At 39.0% G+C, this 23,480-nt stretch overlaps 1 long non-coding RNA gene across 1 annotated transcript in view; it reads right to left on the bottom strand.

The window, feature by feature from the left end:
* Nucleotides 1–22,173, bottom strand: part of LOC136719013 (uncharacterized) — a 94,627-nt gene extending 72,454 nt beyond the window's left edge. The window contains exon 1 of the long non-coding RNA XR_010805344.1: nt 22,093–22,173. This is a non-coding gene — a long non-coding RNA (uncharacterized LOC136719013). The remainder of the gene's footprint in view (nt 1–22,092) is intronic.
* Between the last annotated feature and the right edge of the window lie 1,307 nt (nt 22,174–23,480).

Raw genomic sequence — 23,480 nt, 5'->3', positions numbered from 1 at the left:
CCCTTGGGGAGGCGGGGAGAGGCCTGAGCTGGCGAGGAAGGGGGCGCACCAACACCAACAGCCTCATCATATGATACTCATTTGATCAGACGCAGCATCCAGCGGCAGCGATAATTCACTCCGATTATTACTGCTCTATTTTCATTGGCAGGTTTGGAGTGTAGCGCAGGGCCCACTGACAGCAGGAATTCGGTTGTGTGAATAACTTGCAGGTAATTAATCAGGGTCAGGGCAGCATCCGATTTCAGAAGGAGCAGACTCATTACTGACACGGCATTCCTGGCTGCAAAGCTGGCCTGCGCGTCCCTCTCTTTTCTGTTTATGTAAGCTGGCTGATCTTTCAGACAGCAGGGTTCCCCGAGTGGGGCTTTTGAGGGATTTTGCTGTCACCCCATTTGCTAATGTCACCAGGAATGACACCCCCGTCTCTGAATGCCCCCACAGTTTGATTAAACACAGTAGTTCAGGAAAGTCAATGCCTATGCCAAAGAATGGCTCTCTTATTCACACTTGGATCTGAATTGGAAAATAAATACACAGGATCGTGCACTCTGCTTACTTCTCTGATCTGCTCCATATGCAGAAACTGAGATTGTGTTGGTGATGGACCATTAGCTGCAGTAAGTGAGACACACCTGGGGGAAATTTTCCAGTCCTTACTCTAGGACCCTCTGCCAGTTACTGTTAGAGAAGCCACTACTTTTTCACTCACATCTAAAATGAAGATACATCTGTTCTCCTTGGCATTCCCTCAACACATTACCTTTGCTGCCAATATGATATGAAAATGGTAGAAATGTGAAATAGCTCCATTATCTATGATTTGATAGCCTCAAGGCTTATTGATTAATTGTTGATTCATGTTTGTACTTGAACTGTATTGTGCGGTCTGTGAAAGTGCCATGAAACACATGTCGGTATGCTCAGAGTTTATGAAGTCTAACGGTTGAAGTCATATTTGGATTTTCTGAACTGGAAGGTCACGGGTTCAGTCCATGGCCAAGGTCAGCTAATCTCAGGCAGGACAATGGTGTGGGACGGAGACCTGGACTGATGAAAATGTGCATGCTGGAGGCGGTTGCTATGGAGACCGTCGTTGATACAGCTCAGTCTGAGAGGGGACTGCGGGGCCTCCAGGAATATAACCCTGTAGGACGAGACAGAGAACTAAGGAAGGACAGTTTCCTGTATTTAGGTCTAGGGAGTACAGGTACTTTTTTTTTTTTTTGAAGGTACTGAACTTGAAATGGAAAGAAAGATCTACACAAAACCAGATGTTTTTAGACTCTAATGGTGGCAGTAATGTTTAAAAACATATAACGTCTTCAGTTCCTAATGATGTGAAACATTCAGCTGACCTCTTCATTTTTAAAGTGAACCAAACTATCATATTTCCTTGGCTGTTTGTTTATTAGTTGGTTTGTCAATAGAGCTTCACCCTTTTCTTGGTACAGATCATCAAGCAACTTATATTGAGGACTGGAATTTGACTCCGGTGCGATCGTTGGCACTACACATGACCAGCAATGTTGCACCATTTATTGAAAACAAGTTAGCAGACAGTAATTACTTTGAATTACATCCAGTGTTCTTGGAATTAAGAAAATAACACAGCAAAAGACATACGGTTCATTCAAGTCCCAATGTAATGGCTTGATCTCTTTGTTTGTCCAGAGTGGTCTTTATACAAACATTCCATATGGTGTACAACTAAAAACTGTGCTGGCAGACTTTTGAAACTTCTGCAAAAACGTTAACAAGAAAAAAAATGAGACGGAATGCAATTTACAAACAGAGTCCCTCGGCCTCCTACAGGAACTCAAACCCTTAGTTAAATAATGCTACTTCAACTCTGGGTTCCCCAAGTCACTGTGACATGTGCAGGCGTTTAGGACTGAAACGCACTATTTATTTGTGAAGCCTGGCCATCACTGCTATCAGGCTTGCAGTTTAATCAGCCTGTTTTGAATTCTGTGATAATCATGGTGTTTTCATACTTAATTTAGACTAAAGGCACTTGTACAATAAACAGAGCTCTTAAAAAAGCTAATATTTTATGAATCGGATATTTATTTAAAAGGCAGCTTCTGCCAAGTGTGAGATTATTTGTATGATCAAAAAGTCATTTCGCAGTTTAGTTCACAAGGCTTTCATGTTGGGCCACATTTAAATAAATATGGAAAATGGCCTGGACCTTAAATCACAAACAGATGAGCAGGTCCTATGAAAATCACACTCTTTGAAAGTCCATGTGTTTGCGAACGGAATATAAATGTGATTTTTAATTGATGGTGACTGGCGCTCGTGGTTACGTTTTGGGTGATCTCAATTAAAGGAATTCAGGAAACAGTGAAAAATTATCTGAAGAAAGCAGTTTGACTCATTCATAGGTACTGTATGTGAACTGGAGTTTAAAGAGTTTAAAGTTTACAGCTCTCTGCCTTTCTTTTTTCTTCCATTTAAAATGAGCCATTGCAAACAATCTGTCTGGAACTGGAAATCAAATCCAGAACTATGGAATAGTTAAGAAATGGGACTTCATAGTCCAACATAATCAGACCATTACAGGGACAAAATAAATTAAATCCTCCTTTAATGTAATGATGAGAGAGATGTTTTTTTTTTTCTAAAGCTACAGAAAAAAAAAGGGAGGGCGTGTATGAGAAACATTCTTGTACTGTTTATCTCTGGAAAACAATGAACAAGATTCAAGCAGTGCACACCTTAATGAAAGCAAACAATTGTAAGACTTACTCTCTGTTGAATTTGTGCTCTGCTTCATTTTAATTTTTACTTCAAATTGGCAAGATGTCAGACTAAAAGCAATTATGAAGCAATTTGTAAAGCAGTCTGCCATATGAAGTCACATGTTATATAATTGTTGTACAGTACTGACTTAAGATATCATTTAGAGTCGGGGGGAAATTGGTGCTGTAAGTGGGGTGGGGTTTTCATTAGTAAAATAAGTTAATCAATGAGTGTTACTAAAATGTTGTTATATCCCAATTTCTTTCATTATTATTCATACTTAGGTAAAGCTCTCAATATAAAATCTCTGTTTTCCCCTTTTATATCATACAATGCCAATAGAGCCGTCTGTTACTCAAGATGATTAACATATCCCTGCCCTGAGATGTAGATGATCATTTCATAAAATTATTCCATAAAATGACACATTGCTTTATTTTTTTATGAGAAAGTCACACAAGTTACTGATTAAGACTGGGTCCCATTTCTTGGATCAATAGTTAAATAAATAACTTCACTCCATTACGTACTGAATTGGTATTGAAAATCCATACACACTCTCCTTTATTGACTGGCCGTGTTGTTTATTGCAGACAAAACTGAAAATCATGACTGCCTGGCCTGTGAAAGTCCGATGTACACATCATTATCACTGCAGCCGATATCTCAGCTAGTTCCCCTGCAGATCGGTGGGCCTGGCAGGCACGGACAGATGTGCCAGGGAAAGATTTGAGTCATGTGTTGAGTGAGAAAGATCAAATAAGACCTAAATATTAAAAAACATCCAAACAGAGATGGGTGTTCCGCAAAATTAGGTGCTGTTCATTGCGTTGCATCAATATGCTACCTATTTGAAATATTCTATATAATAATACGAATTTTTGATTTCCTTTTGATTTATTTTTCACCCTCCTCCACCCCCCAAAACATCTCTTAATCCAGATATGGCAACTAATGAGCCTAATTGTGGTAAAGACACACATAAAATTCAATACTAAATTAAGAAATCAATCCCACCAGAAGTCTGTACATCAGCTCTATCTTCTCACTGTGTGTTGTACTATGTATTGGGTGGGTGTAATGGGTTGGTGTGCTACCCAATGTTGTGTGTTAAAAAGGTGTAACACAGGCTTTAAATGGCTGGAAAACACTGTTGTAAGGACTGGAGAAAAGATACGGAGAAAAATATGTTTTTTGGTTGTAATATAACTGTTGTTGTTTTTCAAAAAAGGTCATCCTATTTAAAGACTTGTGCCATATCAAAATAACGTTAGTCTAAGGTTATCAGAATGTGTCATGGCCCTAAGGTAACCTGCAAGGTCAAATAGTAACAAATGAGTTCTCATTTGTGTTTACCAAGCTACTCACACATGTACTCTAGTGTACATCCATACAAGCTCTACATCAGACTGGCATTCAAGGGACTGGGCTGACTCGTACACGGAGGGATGCCTCAGACGCAGGTCGCAGCTTGTTTTGATGAACATATCAAACAGACGTATTTCTCAGATGTCTAATGAGAACTGAGGATGTGACTAAACAATGCATGTTAAAAATATAATGTTTTGTTTTCATTACCCCAGTCGCACAGTGATAAAAAGAGAACAGCTCTGAAAACATTTCAGGGCCTGCTTAGAAATTAGCATCCTATCGTTGAAACAGATTGTATCAGACACAAGAGATAAGCGGTGGTTCTACAGTATATTAAATACATTGTGAAAAGTCTTGGTATTTGTCTGCTGTCCCAATAGTTTTGTCAACATGATGTAAGGCTTTATTGCAACTGACTTGCCAGAATGTATGTGACAAAGCAGGGTATTCATTAATACGCAATTGGCTGTTTTGACGAATTGCAGATCTTCGTGTGACTGGGATCTGGGTTTATTCTGGGCCACGCACATCTATACAGTTCCCTTACAATCTATTTCCAAATTAACACAGCCTCCGGGGGCCCCTTACTCGTATGATCACCTCTGAGAAATGCTTCCTTTTACAGGCAAAAACACTGATTTTAATCAAGCAATCAGAGTGGTGGGAGTAAAAAAATCGACATTATTAAGATGTGATTGTTCAAACGTTAATCTACAAGGAAAAGTTGGGACAGATCCGATTGGTTGATAAATCTTTGACGTTGAAAATAGCTGGCTACACTTCCATCACCCTCCTCTGCTATTAAGAGCTGAACGGCTGTGAAAAGATCACGTGTGAATTGCATAAGCATACTTTGAAAAGAACAGCAATTCGTTCAACCAACTCTCTCAGAAAGTAAAATATATCCTGACCAGAAACTCATTATATGCCAGAAGAAAGTTTTCATACCCTTATAAGCTTGTAGAAGAAAATATATCTTTGTTAATTCAATAACAGCGCTGGTACTGATGAACAAATGCTCAGAGTTGCAAAGCGTAGACCTATTATGCAATTGTATTGTATTATCTTCAATACAATGTCATCATCATAATGTCTCCCACTCACAAACCTCTCAAACTCTCAAAGTAATATATAACTTTTAACTTTGATCATGGATATGCTGTATATTATGAACTGATGAACTGCAGTCTCTTTCAAATTAAGGTGAGCTGTAATGTATAGGAATAAAAAATATCTTAGTATGCCCTTCATCTCATTGATATTGTATTAGTGATATTCAACAATGCTGATTTCTCAATCATCATAATCCCTTTCAGAGATTGTTTTATCAAAGGAACCATATGGTATATATTTTGCGTTGGGTTTTTTCTCCAGGATGTAATCACATTTTTATTTTGAAGAAAAGCACAGAATATGTAGCTATAAATTACATGCTGCCCTTTTGACACTGTTGCACTTGTCTCTCAACCTAATCAAAAACATAACTGCTGCGATGTATCTATAAGAAAACATTATAGTCCCCTTGGTTGAACTGATTACCTTTTTTATTTGATTTCTGATATGTTTTTAAATATATATTTAGAGGGGGAGGGGGGTGGAATTAGTGCCAAATCATTTACGTCTCTGTAAAGTAAATGGTACGTGTATGAAAACAAAATATGGCTTGCAACACCTGAATGTAATTCCTCAGATTGCTGATGATATAAGCAGAACATTTTCATGCCAGTGGAAACCCGATCTTGCACCAGCTGGCTTCGCTGTATCCAATCCATGTATACACTGAGAGCAGGCCCACTGTGAGCTACCATAAAGGGTTTCTTTAGAGCCTTTCTAGCCGCAGAAAAAGAAGAAGAGGGGGAAAAAAAACCTTGCCTGGGCCTGATCTGGACACGAGAGACAAAAAATTCTAGTCAATAAATAACAAAGAAGGGAGTCGGGTCTGCCTCCACCCCCCCCCCCCCCCAACCCGAACTCAGGACGTAAATCCACTGCCCCCTGATACTTGGTATCAAAAGCTGGCGCTGCTCGTAGAGGCTGACACCAAGGAGGCTCGGCTCAGAGCTCAAACCCGCGACGGAGGAAGACATTTGTTCTGCTGCTGCTGGTTAAGAATGCCAGATAACATTCAGGAGACTTCCCAGATTCATGGGGGATGAGAAAAAAAAAAACGCCTGAAAGGAAGGCTTTGTTTCTCGTATAATAACAGTGCGTCACCACAGCCGCGACGTCATAATAACGATTACTCTGAACAGCCCTGTTTTGATGCAACTTTTGATGCAATGAAAATGAAATAACTAACTTCTAGACACCTATGACAAATATTCATAATTTAAATTCAGGTTCATTTGTCTGGCTGTTTTATTTAGTAACCATAATTATAAGAAGACTACACGATAATAGAACTGAACCAATTAATATAATACTGTAGTCCAATATCCACACAAAATATGATATGATATGTTTTCTTTTTAAAGTAATTTTATTTTCTGGCGATAATCCAGACCCAGCTCAATTGAGCCTCCATCTGGGAAAACAATGTAATTATCAGCTGTCTCCATTAATCTTTATTATTTGATGTTTGTTTTTTCAAAAGTGGAATTCCTTTATTTGGCCAGTTTTGGTCCAAGATCCTTGTAAATGAGCTGTGTGTCTCCATGTGTATTGTTCCAAATAAAGAACGGTATATCCGCAGAGTGAAAAAGTGATTTATTCTATTTCTATCCATTATTCATTGTATCAGTCTGATTGGTAGTAGGAGCAGAAGAGCTGCAATTAGAGTTGCAGACAGAACGTTATTTTAATACCAATATAGCACTTTTCAGCTTTCCGTCACATCTCAATGAATGAAAGGCTTGTGTACAAGACAATATTATCTTTGCTTATCCCAACCTTTCATTAAATAGGCTAATTAAGAGGTATCATAAAACTGAAGTATTATGAATTGTGGGTGGCGGAATGTGAGACTTCAAACTCTTAATATAAACTTTGAAAAAGCACAAACATTTTAATTGAACTCACAAATCTAGATTTTAAATGTATATATCACAGGGCAACAACCAAAATAGATTAGAACAGAGACTCAGACCTCACTGATGTTTATTCCAGAGATGTTTTCAGCTTTTTGTTCTTTCTTTTGTTGATATATTTATTCTTCAACATTCACCATAAAAACTAAAAAAAACAACACTGAGTACAGCGTGCTTCATTAATGGGATCTCTGTAAAGCTATACAGCACAGAAAGCAACAAAACCCCAACTCTCAATCGTGAAAGGAATGTTGTTGGTTTTTTAATGACCTCATGATCGAGTCTGTACATGTGTCAGACTAGAAAATGTACCAATTCAGTGCTTTTTTTTAATTTCCTTTCACTGTTTGCTAGGGTCTGAGAATGTAAACACTCTTGCATGGATGCCTCCAGATTTTTGAGATGCTCCCAAGGAGAAATGTGCAAAGTAACGATTATAGGGTGTGATGGCAGAAATATGGATTGCGCTCAATTACAATTACACTGACTGAAGTAATCAGCAATAAAACGTGGTCAATTAAAGGAAAAGAAAAAATGTATTGCACTGTTAAATGACCAAGACTCCTTTGTTTATACCACCTTAGAATATAAAGTAGCCTTTCTTCTGTGTATGAAAGAGATTGCGGGTTTAACATCAAAAATAACGCAACTTTGGTGCAATCTGGCAAAAATATCAAGGCATACACTACACAGATTTCACATATTTCAATAAAACGATAACACTAAAACATATCGATGAAAAAACATACCTTGTATACCAGTTCCAATACCAGAACAAAATGTCATTTTCTTTCTATTTTAGCACACTAAAAGTATGTTTGGTTACCCCAGGATAATACCTTCAGTGGAAGCTGAGAAAGTATTGGAAATGAAGTGATAGTAGAGTAAATGTCAATGCATTCAGTGTGACAAAGTCAAAACACAGGGTCTCAAATAGCACCCTCGCCGTGACATTTGTTTTATACTAAAATACATTAACCCTACCGTTGTCCATCTCTGCTTTAGAAACAAATAGTTTCTTGGAGTGGGCAACGGGTTTGTAACCCATCAGCATCAGTAATCTTGTTCTTTTCTGCTGGACAAGCCTTTTAAGGCCGTGTCCCTGGGGTCGCTTCCCCGGTCCCCAATGACCACTCATCCTGAAATGGCTTAGAGGGATCTAACCAGCTTGTTCACATTACTCTCAAATTGGACCAGAAGGTGCTGGTATATAAACATATATATTACCTACATAATTGTGCCATATGTATTCAGGAAAAAAAAAAAAAATCTGTAATGAAAATTAAAGCAGTTACAGTGATAGATATTCCCATTGTGGTTAAAGCATTTGAAGCTATGCATATCCACTGATCTGTAGTTCTCTTAGTGCTTAAACTGTGAACCGTGTCAGTGTCTGAGATGCTGTTTAGGTGCTAGAGCGCATGGTTGACTTTCCATCGTCATTATCATTCTAATTTTCCTTGTTTATTTTAATAAGTGTTTGTTCTTCAATTAAAAAATAGTCAGGTATTTCTCATTTGTCATTTTTACTTAGTATTTCCTATGGAATGTCATAAAAGGAATCTTCTTCCCTAATAATGCACCATACACTATGTATTACATATATGAGCTTTGTTATTTGTATTTTGTAGTTTGGTGCAGCTGGTAAATTCGTAAAGTATTCCTTTTCTCAAGGCCAGATCTTGAATCCCAAATCATCTCTGTAGTTTAATACTTGTCTAGCTTGTCTAGTCGGCAAATAGGAACCTTTCTTTAAAAGGTGGAAGATATATAATATGAATGTTGCACATGAGAACAAGAAATCCCCGCTGGTGTCTATGTGTAAAATAATGAAACAACCCATTCCAAATGTACCTCCGTATTCTTGTTTTACATTTCTTAGCTGTGAGATCACTTGACCTACACATGTGAGCGGGAACAGTCCCTCAGGTTTGTGTCTTGGCTGGCCCTTCCAAACAGGCTTTCAAGGTCGAACCGGGCGCTTGGAGACCCAGTAACCTCGCAGCGCTGCAAAGCTTGCCATTATGTATGATGCACATCCATTGTTCGAGGAGTATCCGTAACTGAGGCGGACGAGATCGCAGAGAGGTCGAATTTAAACCATAAATCTCAAATCAGATCTGTTGGGCGGCGTGGTCTCAATGCCTGAGATCAAGCAGCATTTCCCCCGCCAGGCAAACGGGAAAGCATATTTAAAAACATCAATAAAACGTTCCTCCTTCTCAAAGAATCTCTTTCTTATGCATTCAGACTATATTAATGATTTCCTGGCTGGCATTTGCAGCCCATGTGATTTTAAGTGACTGAAGTCCACAATATATCTGAGATGTTAGTGTAATCAGGACAGAAATCAGGAAGCACGCGTTCACAAAAAGGTTGTAAAAGTGTTGAGATTTAATTACTTAACCCAAATAGTTAGTACGTAGTTAATGCATAGTTCTTGCTTAAATATAACTTGTTTTTAATAGAGTTATAAATCTGCAGGTCACTGAGGTCTAAACAGTAATTTTCTCCTCTGTTTTATCACATGCGTGTTTTAAAATGTTCCCTCGGATTGATTCTGGTGGCGCCGTGTGACTGATCTTAGCCGGATTATCAAAAGAGACCCATAATGGCTTGTATACCTCTTTTTTTTCCCTGAGATTATATATCGGATTCTATCTGTGCACTATTAGATATCTGTTTTTCTAGCATTAAACCCTCTTACCTGAACAGTGACCTGGAAAGTGCATGATGTTAGGTAACGTGAGAAAGTTAACATGTGGAACTTGCATCTCTAAAATGCCTGTGTGACCTAAGCCTGTTATTTGGGATGGCTTGCTGGTAGGATCATTAGTTAACATCAAAGAAGCAGATGACAGCCTCCTACAATGCCGGGAGAAAGCTGAAAAGATCGATTACAGGAGTGATTAGCATGGGCACCACCTTTATGGGTGTTCGACAATGCACACAGTTGTGCCAAAACGGGTTTCTTAAAAGCACAGAAAGTCATTTAACAGATCATTAACCAGTCTCTGGGATATCTGGATATCATTTATAAACAGAAGAAATATAAATCGGTAGAAACTGTGAAAAATGACTGCTGCGTACACAGATAACCTTGGATGCTTTTGAGAAGGCAGCTGGGGATCATAATGGGATCTAATGCTGAGTTTTCTACTTTTCTTTTTATTATATTCAAGCCAAGGATCAGGTTCCAGAGAGAGAGAGAGAGAGAGACCGTACTTTTTTACATACTTCTATGAGCTTTGGAGGTCACTGCTCACAAACCATGAGTGATAATGGTATTGACTATATTTATACAATGCAAACACACTTTCCTTGTTAGCTGTCTCTCATAGTAATGTATAGCGTTGAAAATGAACAGGTTTTAGAATTTGGCATAATGACTTTACAAAAATGTCTAGTTTGAATGGAAAGCAATTATTAATAAATGTGTAATCTGTCATCAGGCCTGTGTGTTGAAATTGGGAAAATAGACATGGACTATATACACCAATTCCAGGTTGTGACTGCAGAAATAAACGTCAAGAAAAATGTAGCTTTTCTACTGATCTACTGATTCACTTATTAAGCCTTTCCACAACTAGAGACTGTCATTTGCACGAGGGCGGTATGAAACATTTCCAAAATTGCAGATAGAGTGAAATAACCAAAATCATTAGAAGACATACTTATACCCGCAAAGAATTAACAAAATGACTAACTGGCAGCCTTCACAAATGCATGTATTTTATTTGCGTGAAAGTCATTTGTCGAGGTTTACACACAGCGTCAGCCAGACGGGTTTCAGCTGGTGTGTTTCTTGCAGCCGTGCATGATATACGTTATGCCGCTATCCTCAGCACCACGAGCCGTGTTTACAGGCAAACAAACCCCATTCCCCAGGAATCTGAAACCACCAGCGAGACGTGTGCCTTTACATCGGCCCAGGGGACAAGACAACACCACCATCTGGTGTGTACCTTCACAGGGCCGCTCCTCCACTCTAATGATCACTATAATTATCTCAGATGTTCATTATACACCATCCTAATATATTTAACCATATCATGAATATGTTTATTGAAGACATGGGCAACCTAATCCTACATGTCTGATTCTAAATGTACAAATCAGACCAAGATTGTGCGATTCTTGAGTCGCTTTTTGAATTTAATCTAATCCAATGGTGATCACATATTTTATCCTTTTCTAGTTCAGCCAAAATGTCACATTTAAGAGTGTCTTAAAAGGGTGCTTAAAATAAGAACAAGAAAAAGAAAGGGATGGATGTTTATAGGCACTATTTTTGCCATGTCAGGAGCTTTTCAACAAACGCAGAGAAGTAGAAACTTGAACTCCAGAGGATCAGTGGATGAGGAATGTCAGGTCTCTCGATACGAAGGCTATTCTTTAGTTTGCCGGTCTATTTATTACTGGGAATGAGGGACTGAGTTCATATTACAAAGGAGCTGATCATTTCAAACTTTTTTTTTTTTTCTTTCACTGGAAACTGGTTATAAGCAAAAAGACCTGAAAGCAAAAGTCTATTAACTTCAAAGGGCTAAAATGAAGCCGCTCACAGCCAGCTTTCATAGCAACCAAAAACACAGAGCCCTGGCTGCTAATGATAATTGCTTTAGCCTTTCTGACTATTTGCATTAGCTGTGAGCGATGAATGCCAAGAGTAAATCTGAAGCATAGTTTTGTCCATGTTAATGGCAAACGAAAAACAAATATTTATGTTAGAGATTTTGGTTTTAAAAGTTCCTAATGCTACATTAAATATTAGACAAAACTGTTTTTATGTCACCTGGCTGAACTGGTGTTGTATTTCAAGGCTGCAGGTTGCTTTCATTTTCCTATTTTGTTTAAGCAACTCGATTTTAAATGCTTTTGAGCTTCACTTATCTTGTTATAATTCTAAAACTAATTTTCATTTTTTAGACAGAAAACATTGCCCCTCCCCGCTTGCAGAGAACAACTGGTGAGATTACTAGACACTACAGCTGTCATGCATTTGTTTATGACTTGACAGTCAGTCTTTATTCTTCACACGCAGACAAATATTTCTGGGTATCAGAAGTATTCTCAAACTGTTTAGCCCAGAGGTTGGCCTAGTTTCTGAAGAGGCCTAAAAGAAACCAGGCCCTTCCAGTCAATCCTGATTCAAGCAGTGCCAACAGTACTTGGAAATGCTACTCAGTCAAACCCATTGACAAGGAACTGCAAAGAAGCATTATTTTTTAAGTGTGCCATGTGTCAATCTAAAGAAAACAAAAATATTGTGGGCTGAAGCATGTTTAGATAAGTGTCAGCAACAGCCAGTATTTCATAATAATAGCAATATGTAATAATGGAGGGGTATTTTATTCCTACGTCTCAGAAATTACTTTCCGGGTTAAATTGCTGCGTGATAGGGGTGTAATTCGAGTGTCCTCTCTGGTCATCCTCTGACACTTCATAAACAGGTTCGAGCAGGAGATGAGGTTTGAAAATCCACCAATGTACACAAACCCTTTTATTCATAACTATCACCTACTTCATTGTTTTCACCTTACCCACATACCGAAGAACTACTCGACCAACCTTTCTAATCTGAAAAAAATGTATTATATCAAAACAGAATGATATAAAAGCCATTTCAAACCGCCTTCACTTGATAACGGTTTTGTTAAAAGCCTGTGAAGGTTTTGTAAAAATACACAACACACAAGGTGCCTGGTAGCCTAGGTGATAAACCAACGTCAAAGTTAATGCATAAGCATCTAAATACATACATGTAAGAGGATAAAATGTATTCCATCATTTACCAAATATATATATATATATATGAAAATGCAAATAAGTAAATTGTTTAGAGTCAAGATGAGGTAATTCCTTAAACCTGAACCATTCATAAACTAGAGAGGGAAAAAATAAAAAAGTCTGTAGTCCGATCTCCTGACGAGAACACCTACTCCCCTGCGGTGGCTGTGTTGCACGGTGCCATGACATCACTTTCCTGTTACTCATGCATTCCTATGTGCCGGGGCAGGTCCAGCGCTCGCCCCGATGGGCTTTGTTTTGATTTGCAGGTTCCCTGTTCTCAGAGAGGAATGAAAACCCCGGGCCTGCCTGCCGCGCCGAATCCGCAGGTCTGCCGTTGACCTGTGACAGTCCTCCGATTGCAGGCTCCTGCATTTGCAGCTGAAATGTTGCATGACGAGGCTCAGAGACCTCTTTGCAGAAACACGTCGCTTCCCCGGCATCTGCACCTGCTGAGCGCCAGAGCTGAGGCAATCAGGAGCTTTCACCTCGAGATGGGCGCAGAAGGCCGGATTATGTAAACAACTTGTCTGCCTGAATGAGGTGTCTTGACAGGTCCCATGTAGTCAAATGGCAATTGTTGACTCCTTACATTTCAAAAGTCACGGCTGAACGGTTTCATCTGAAACCCTCTGGGTAATAGTAGCCTTTTGAGGTTATGATATCTCTCTGGATGGAATTCAATAAAAGAAACTGCTTTGAATTGAAGTGCTGGAACGAAGCCAGCTCTGTTACAATACAATCAGTCTTACAGACAGAGAGAGAGTGGGGGAGAGAGAGAGAGAGAGAGAGAGAAATTGGACTTATCCTTTTGCTTATAACCTACTTCCAAGGTAACACATTTTTTTTTTCTTCTGCCGTAAAGGCTTTAGGGCTCAAGAGTTTGTGAAGCGGCGAAAGCAAATAGAGCAAACGGGGTGAACTGACTAAAAAAAGCAACAGCAACCTGCCAGTTGACCTTTGAAGAATAAAGCAGTGACAGATATTAAAACTAATATCACAGGGTTTTTAAAGGGTGAAACTAAATCCTACCCCAGTAATTTGTGCCAGAGAGCTTTCTATTACCAGTATTTATATATATATATATATATATAAAGACCTTTGGGATGGAAGATTTTAAAAAAAGACAGTGAGAGGAGAACTAGGCCTTAAGGCATGAGTTTGTTTTCAAATTCCGTCATTTAAGCTGGCAATTTTTCCGTCTTTTATTTGGTAACAGTGATACTTACCTCCAGATCTCCCCCTTTGATCAGGGGACTTTAAAAGAGCAGGTGAAAAGTCTAAGAAAGTCATTATATACTGAGTGATTGAATTCCTTCTTGAAACATGTCTCTGGGATCCACTCTGTTTCCTGTTGACAATTAGTCAGCAGGTGTGTTTATTAAAATTAAAAATGGACTCTGTCTGAGAGTGTTTGGTTCAGCAGCTGTGAAAAACACAGTCTTGGGTGGTCTAGCGTCATGAAAGGGGACTTAGCCTCCCAACACGGGATTATTACACACCCTTATCCAACAATTACACACAATGAGGGCTAATATTACTGTACATACCACAAGCTCTTTTTGTCTTCTCGTGTTTTCTTTTTTTCCACCTGCTATTGTGGGCTCCTTAATATAAACGTTTGTGCCATGGGTATAACAGATTTGTTATTCTGAATATTCAAAACTATTATTATACGTAGTTCATAAACAGTATTATAGAAAAAATGATTTATTTGAATACGTTTCGTTTATGCAACAATTAAATGTTGGTTTAATTATTTGGGGGAAAGTAATTGCAAGCTGTGGTTTCTACTGCAAAGGTGACTCAGAGCTCAATAAGAGTCATATACTGGCCTGTTTACTATGAGGAGACACGCAAAGTCTCTAACAGCTTAATGTACTGTTTTTCTCTCTTTCCAGTGAAAAACGCCTCCATAAAATTGCCACCCAGTTCGTATAGCATCCCTGTACACCTTAAATGTCTGCAAATATGCATCCGTTTTCAAGGTCAATTTTATTTCACTGAGTACTGCTTAAGATTCGGTGTAGATGAGCTGGGGTATCCAACTGTGATATCAGGTTGGCTCACACATAAAGAGTTTTTCTTTCGTCCAGAAACACTAGAGTCATATTCGGATGTTGTCTAAGCCGAGTTCCTTTCTAACCCTGATTACTTACAAGAGCCCCTTAAAACTGTCTATCAATCGGAAATAAGTACGTAAAATGAAGTACGCAACAGCTGCCCACGTCTTCAGTGCTGCCATGTGGGCACAGAGATATGGAGGCAAAATGTACTGCCTTCATCTAGCAGTGGATCAATATAAGTTAATCATGGGGAAGAAACAGACAGATAGATAGATGGCTAGATGGATATGAAATCTCAAAGGAAGATGTTCACTATATTTGGTCAAGATCAGGTGAAAAATTGCTAACTACTGGAAATATGTGGGTACCGGCTTCACACACTTTTAAAATAGGAAAACATAAATGTTTTTCCATTAATCAATCAATGGTGATAGTAATAGAAAAAGCATAAAGCGCCTCATGGAGATTAATTAGAAGCAAAACATTATAAAGTGATTGCAGGAAGAAATAAATGACTGCAATACCATTGACATTTTTTTCCCATTTTAGTTTTTTGCACACCCTGCTACCTAACACTCAGATCTATGTCTCCCTGTCTTATTAACCTTTCAAAAGAAATTCCTCCAGCTTTCTGAAAAAACATGTCGATGGGCTTCATTAGTTGTTGTTTTTTGAGTTTTTCTCTTTTTCCTTCTTCTGTAGATCATAGCCCGATAAGACACACCTTCTAATTATCTAGAGACAATTAAACAGCATAAACAGAAGAATGAATTTAGACATTGCAAAGGCACGATATGTAACAGTAAGTAAAGTGGGTTTCCCTTTAATCCGAATTGGTTTTATTTGCATAATTATTTTTTCTTGTAGTCTTCTTATTACTAGTACCAGTGCGAGTAGTAGTATTACTGTAAAACGCAACTTCTTACATCTTTAGGAAGTATTAATTTCTCCCCTCCAACAACCCCCTTCCCCTGACTACTACCTGAAAAAACTGGCAGAAGCCAAAATACTCTCTGATTAACAACGCTCATTCTTTAAGCTGTCACAACAGCTGCTCTGTTGCTACAGAATCCCCCTTACTTGAGGACTAAATCCCATTTCTCAGAGACTGCCATGTGGTATCCTGCACCCCCTCCCTCCCTCCCACTCTATCGCTCTCTCGCTCTCTCGCTTCAGGACAGTGCTGGATGAGTCTCTCTGAACGAGGGAAACAAAAGTGAATTTGCAAACGTACGCCTTAGATTGTATCTGGGATACACACAGCCCAAATAAACTAAAAAAAAGATTTGTTTATATGCAAACAATTCCAATAGTATAACTTGCTGGAACCTTATTGTGACACGGCAGGCGATTACAAACTGCAGAGCCGTTATCTGGTTGTCACATTTCTTAATTTGTTCAGTAAATGCCTTTCTGTGCCTGGGTATAAAATACTACAGGTTTACTAAAGTGCATGCATGCAGGTATTACTCCCCCCCCCATACACACACACACTATACAAACATCAGATAAATGGGTGGAACGCAACGTGTCAAGCGAGAGCAAGAGCTAAAATAGACCCACAATGACAGGCTGCTACAGTTAACATTTTTTTATCAGCCTGATAGCCAAACCCATTTATTCAAAAAAGAAAAAAAATGTAAAAGCTCCATCGAATGTGGTCTGGGGCCTTTCTAAGCTTGCTGACAGAAGTGTGATAAACACATTGGGTTGAAATTTAAGAATCTGACTGTATTCTTCTGATGAGTAATGGCGGAGTTCAAACACAATCTCTCATTAACAAAACAAAAAGGGTTCGAGTTCAGTGTAGCAAGAAAATAGAAAGGTTTTAACTCTTCAGCACAGCAGATGCATAATTCCCTTTTAGGCGCAGGAACAGTAAGTTCTTTAGTATTTTCGTATTTCGTATTTTTTTTTTCTTTTGAGTCTCATTAATCATTAAACGTTTTTCTTCAATGGTGTTGAGCAATGAAAATAAAAATAAAACAAATCGGCTACATTAGACTGCTCACTATTTATAAAATAAAGATTAGTAATCCATTCACCCTTCTACTTAAGGTTTAAAAAAAAAAAAACAGGAAGTATGTGTTGATTAAATGCACTGGAAATAAATATTGTCCCATGAGCCTTAATCAGTTTAATAGTTAATTTCCTAAATTATTAGTGTGTATGTTTGAGGAAAATGTACAAGAAACTAACAAATGCACAGTACTACAGAAATGTAAAATGTCTTAATTATCATGGGAAAGGAAAAAATCTGTATCTCATTTTAAAATGATTATAATCACATTTCATGAGAAATATTGAACACATAATCTCTAACCTGTAACACTGTAAGCTTTAGTAAAAAAGAGGTACAGTCAGTGTATGTGCATATGTGTGCGTGTTAACTAGAAGTATGAGAGGGTTTTCGGGAATGATAACAGCTATCAAGTGGCATGAAATAGAATCCAATAAGTGAAATGGATTTTTAACGAATAATCCCGGGATCTTGGACTCATTTCATTAGTCCTGGCAGGCTAGTTTAATAATGTATTTTGTCTAACTCTATAAAACTAACTTTTAAAAGTTCACCTCTTTCCACTTGTTTTCAGTCCAATCTGAACGAACAGATGTTGTTAATTATGTAATTTTGCTGAACGGGGAGAACAAATTATATTGTTTTCAACCAAAATAGTGATCAAACAATTATTCTGCCAAACCTTGTGTTTGTTGGCTCACGGCATCATTTTACCCATTGTTTTCATAGTTCTAAGAAACAATTTTTGTATAATGAAATTCGCCTCTCTGAAAGATGTAAACTATTCTGGGGAACCAGTAAATCTAAGTAAAGCTGCATTTGAAGGTACATGATGTTTTTTTTCCCCAACACGATATTTCACTTACTTCAAGCTCTTTATTAGCATAGTAATACTGATCTCATTCCAACAGGACCAGAAGCCAATCAGAAATGAATTGATGATAAAGCATGTCACGATAAACATCTGGGGTTATAAAATGAACCAAAAAGACGTATTAACTCTATGGTAGTTTATTACAGAAGAAATATAACTCTCAGTTCTGGTATACAGATAAATCCCATAGAAATAAAAAATAGAAAAGAAAACAATCCAAGCCTCCCGATTCAAAAAGTGTCACGTTCACATCTGACATCGGCCCAAACGCTTCAGTTTCATTATGGATTTCCAGCTTATAACCCTTTTGCAGTCAGCTTGCTTGTGTGCCATTCTTTCACAGTGGAAACACTTTAAACTATTAAGTGTGCTGCCAGTATCATTAATGGAGGAGTGTAATTTTCCTTCACTTGGCTAATGTCTAATGTGGTGCACATGGAAAAGCATCACTGATGGAATATCTTCACTGGAGAGTGAACCCATATGCTTGTCCTCAGAGCAGGTGCAACTCAGAGAGGCCACAGTGCATTAACCCCGACCCGCAGGAAACAGCCCTAACTAACGCGAGGGAATAATCATCAATTGCTGCTTTCATCTCAGCCCTTCCCTCAGAAAGGAATGTCAAGTGTCAAATGGAGGAAGAGACTGACACGCTGACCAAACACTAGCACTACGTTTAACGTTGCCGCGCTGCATGTCCGTGTTCCCCGGCCTGGCTGGTGGGGTCTGTTTGCAGTTTTGCACGGTTAAACAATATGATTTATTTTCCTCACACTTTCACTGTGATTTTCTCAAATCGCAATGTATTCATTCATCAAGATTAACGAAGGGGTTGATGTGAAAGGACGCGTTTACACTTTTGCTGCCAAAACAATAAATCAGACAGAATTGCAGAAAAGTCAAGTTTTATCATTATATAACCAATAGGAGACTGCGCAGTTTCTTTTCACCGAGTTTGTTCATATTGGGCTTTAGGGTAAAAGGTTTTCCTAATGCAAAGTATACTAGAGATACTTTTAACATTACTCAATAATCCTCAACAATTAAGTATTGGTGACACCAAGAAGGCCTGAAAAACTGTTTCTTATTTGCACAGCAGCCCGGTGTTGTGAAATGTACTATCGTTAAAAAAGACCTGATTGTTTAAAAATGCTATCAGGAGGTCACTGGCCTGGTTCTCAATGAAACACCTGTGGCAGAGAAGATATGTGACCCTGCCACTGTATGTGTGAAAATACAGGGTCTAGTAAACAAGAGCCGGTGTGTGTAATCCTGCGCGCTCCGTGCCACCCTCCACGGCGGCTTGGCAGTCGTCCCAGGACTCCAGTACTGCTGGCTATCACCAGTGTTTACTCAACTGTTCTCCTTAGTTAACAAAACCCTTTAAAACCTTAACTTGTAGCTACACAGATGACATGCAAGGACAGCAGTAAAACACCACTAGGGCCATCGTAAAGTCAACACAGGGGTAAACTATGGATTTGTGTGGCATTCCAATGTCATTTTAACTCTTCCCGGGGCAGACAGAGAAAGCAAACAGTTTTTGAGAAGTATCCCCTGCCTTCACAGCTCACATGACCCTCCACTTTTCAAGACTCCGTGCCGTTTGTAGAATTTATGAACCAGAGCACAAGAGTCACGTACAGAGTGCCTACGCGGCCTGGCATCGGGTCCAGAAAGGCAACTACTTCCCGCTTCAGTGTCTATTAAGCTGTGGGAATTGGGTCACACCTGCAGGTGCCAAGCTGGGTGATAAATGATGTTTCTTTAACTTTGGAAATGATCATTTCGCGTCTCACTGTTTACACGCTCTTGAAGTATAATGAAGTCCTTTCAACGAGCAGCCAGAAAATCCAATCCACTGTCCAAAAATATTTCAAAGAGCAAATGCCTCTCAATTAGTTAATGATATGTTCTATGTCAATTAGATATAATAGGATATAACAGCCTATCATTAGAGACCTCGGGCCACGCAGATTTAGAACGGCATTTCCTACAGCTCACTTTGGTGCTTTCACTGGCATCTGTGCGCAGCCTTGCAGGGAGTGTGTGAACTGTGCAGACAGTTCCTACATGTCAAGGGAGTGTTAGTTTTTTGTCAATCACAGCAAGTCGGGAGGCGCGTTTAATCAAAAATGTATAAATAAACGTGTGTGTGCAACAATAAACAAATTAAAGGACTGGTAAAGAGAGGAATACAAATCTGTTCATGTTGCTTTTTCATTCTACATGTGTATTCTTTGCGCAGAATGTGGCTTTTTTCAGTACATTAGTTAGATGAGAATCAAATCCTCACAGTAATGAATCATTGTGTAACACTGTGGAAGTGGAACAGAATTGCTTTACCTAAATATTGTACAGACTGAATTAAAACAGAATTCTAATTACAGCAGTTGGTTGCCTAAACATGTGAATATATGGTATCTGGTGGGGAAATATTTACCAAATGCTGCGGCTAAAGATCTACCCTTGCCATACTGGTTGCGCTGGTAAATAAAAGGCAACCTACACAAAAATGATGACACTGGAAAACTCTCCACACCTACAGCCCTGCAGTCTGCAGTCACAAACACACGCTCTGACCGTGGGATTTACAGAAGTGCGGGAGAACAATGTGCGAATGAAACAATGGCCAGCAGGAGGACTGCTTTTACCAGGCTGCGCGGTGCTGGCTGTGTAAACCCAACCTGAAGATTGCTGACCATTGTCTAGCAAAGAGGAACTCGGGGGGGAAAGGTCAGAGATTCAGACAGATGACCCCGGCCGGGCAGCCCGGGCCGCAGTGTCGGGGAATACGGTCTCATTGCCGAGCAACACTGCCGAGCACAGCAGGGGGTGAGGGGGGTGGGCACGGTCTTCCTTAATCTACATTTAACCTAAACAGACTCTATAAATATGCAATTCCTCAACGAGAATAAATAAATAGATACACATGCTCGATGTATAATGCTTTATAGCTAAAGATCTCGATATGATCGCAGACCCCCTTGTATGTGTGTGTGTGTGTGTGTGTGTGTGTGTGTGTGTGTGTGGTGGAGGAGGAGAGAGTGGGGGTCTTTCCTCACCGAGAGGCCGGAGCTCTGCTTTCTGCTCCTCTGTTGTGTGAAGCGCTCGAGCCGCGAGAGTGTCAGTCTAGACTGCAGCTGTTTCAGGGCCGTAATAGTCCGATACAGCCCCAGCTGAGACAGTCTAACGGCACACTGACAATACTAATTTGTTCCATTTGTAATGACCACATGCTATCTATTAAAATAAAACTACTTAAAACTAAAATTGCTGCAAATACACTGCATATACACATATATATATATATATATATATATATATACACACAAATCACAAAGATCAGATCGCTAAGACAGATATCGAAGTAGGTACGGAGATTGGCAGGTAGAATGATGAACAGGTTCACAGTGTCCGCGGTGTTTCGGTTTGTCAATATAGTTTGCCAATATGGAATATGAATATCAGATCTGAAAGGCGACGTTTTACACAAGGAACGCGCATCACAGAAAGGTCACTGGCCGACCGAGGGTCCTAAAACAGCATCTTAAATGATCCGAATGAATCAATAGTGACAGTTAAAACTAGAACCGCTCTTCAGATATCGACAGCTTTCTCCATCCAGCACAGCAGTCATCTCTCGTTGCTACGTTAGAGGATCTGACCTCTAATCCCACTTAGGAGCTCAGTGTTAAACCCCCGAAAAGGTCATTAATATTTATTACCGCCTTAAAAGATTTCGGCCAGGTCTTCCCTAACCCCCCCTTGCAATCTGTACCAATCCCACTTTTGGTCAACTGTAGTTTTTAGCTAATTTGTTTCTGAAGTGGTGATGAGTTAAAACCACATGCTAAAGCATTACTATTACACACATTTGCTATTCCACTATTTTTTTTTTGAATGCCGGAATTTTTCAGGTACAGTAAAACAAAAACAAAAAAATAAAATCAGTTTTAATGTGTGCATCTCCCCCTGCTATACAGAACAATCTCCAAGTATATTGAGAAGCAGGAGAAGTGAGACCCCTCATTGATAACCTCACAGCAGATCTGAAAGTAGACTCTTTCTCCCGTGCTGCGAGTCCTCCCCGCAGATCTCCGAGTTTGTGGTTTCTCTCGGTTATTGGCAGCAGGCCAGACCCAGGGGGCCTGTTTGTGGCACTGAGTCTCAGATGGGGGTTCCTGCTCTACGCACCTGTAGATAATGCTGGTATGTCCTACTTTTGAAAGCCCATGGGAAGGTGCACTGCTGTTCGTGTTTTGCCTCTGCGTCGCAGCATACTGTCGGGGAAAACAGGGAAGGAAAAAAAAAATGCAAATCAATGCTTCACTCAAGAAATTACTAATTAAAGAGGGAAAGAGTCAGATAAAGGGGTCAGACGTAACAAGGATTTTGCCAGTGTGAGATCTTTAATAAAGGGAAGTAGGACAGAAAGGTTTCACAGTCTTCTTCACATGTGGGAAACTCACATTTCACATTATTGAGCCTCTGATAACTGTAAGATTAGCTCTCGAGTGAATGTGGTGTGAAACTTCGGTGGCCAAACAAGATGTGCTACGTTTTTTCCCCTCCGTGTTCCAAAGATTTTGTAAAAAATAAAATAAAAACTTTGTCAAAGCAAAATGAGAATCCAGTTATTTCGAAATGATATTCACTTCAGTTTTCCAGGCATACTTTAAAAGCATCGAATCCAGCAGAAAATTAAACCTACATAACTTATTGAATAATTGTAGAAGACATTTTACAACTAAAACACAATCTTTCTGACAGTAATCCCATACTTCATAGGTTTCTCGAATTCTAATAATAATAATAATGTGTCTTTAAAAAGCATTGTTCAAACCTTAGTCATTTCATGCATAAACTTTCAACTATTTTCATCCCCATTTCAGTAGGCCAAACACAACTAAAGTAAGCGATGGATTCTAAATCTGAAAGGTTGGGTCATCTTTCGGGAAGAAAAAAGCAAAACAGCCTAAGTACACTTCAAAAAAAGAAAAGAACAAATCTGCCAGCATTAATGCAGCTACAAATTACCTCATTGATGTCAGTGCAACCCGATATTCTGATGAAATTTCCTCAAAGTCACTGTACACTTTATACATCATTCTCCGTCAAGTGCCAAAATATGCCTCAGTGTTCTCTTACCACAAATAAAATGTTGCTCTTATGACTTACCCTTTCATTAGAAACCCTTAATGGACCGGCAGCCTCGTCCCTTACAGCTAGCGGCGCACTGTTTGTTTATGTTACAATCACTTCAGAACTGAGGGGGCTGCGAGATTTATATTCCCCATTTACAGTCATCACATTTCACAGGAGATATTCATTCCCCTTCACTAATTCACTTTATTGTCCTATGAAAAGTATTAACCTCACACTGATACTGACTCACCGAGTAATTCTTTTTACCTTTCTTTCCTCAACATTAATCACAATCCATTTCATTATATAACAATGCATCATTTTTAAAGACGGCCTTTTACTGATAATAATTTTAAACTCGTTGGGCATAGTAAACAAAATACAATTGCAACACATGGACAAATCTAAGACAATAAATAGCTAATATACTTCAGTGA

Source organism: Amia ocellicauda, chromosome 23 (genome assembly GCF_036373705.1).
Source record: "Amia ocellicauda isolate fAmiCal2 chromosome 23, fAmiCal2.hap1, whole genome shotgun sequence".
Lineage (NCBI taxonomy): Eukaryota > Metazoa > Chordata > Actinopteri > Amiiformes > Amiidae > Amia > Amia ocellicauda.
This window is presented reverse-complemented; position numbering and strand designations above follow the sequence as displayed.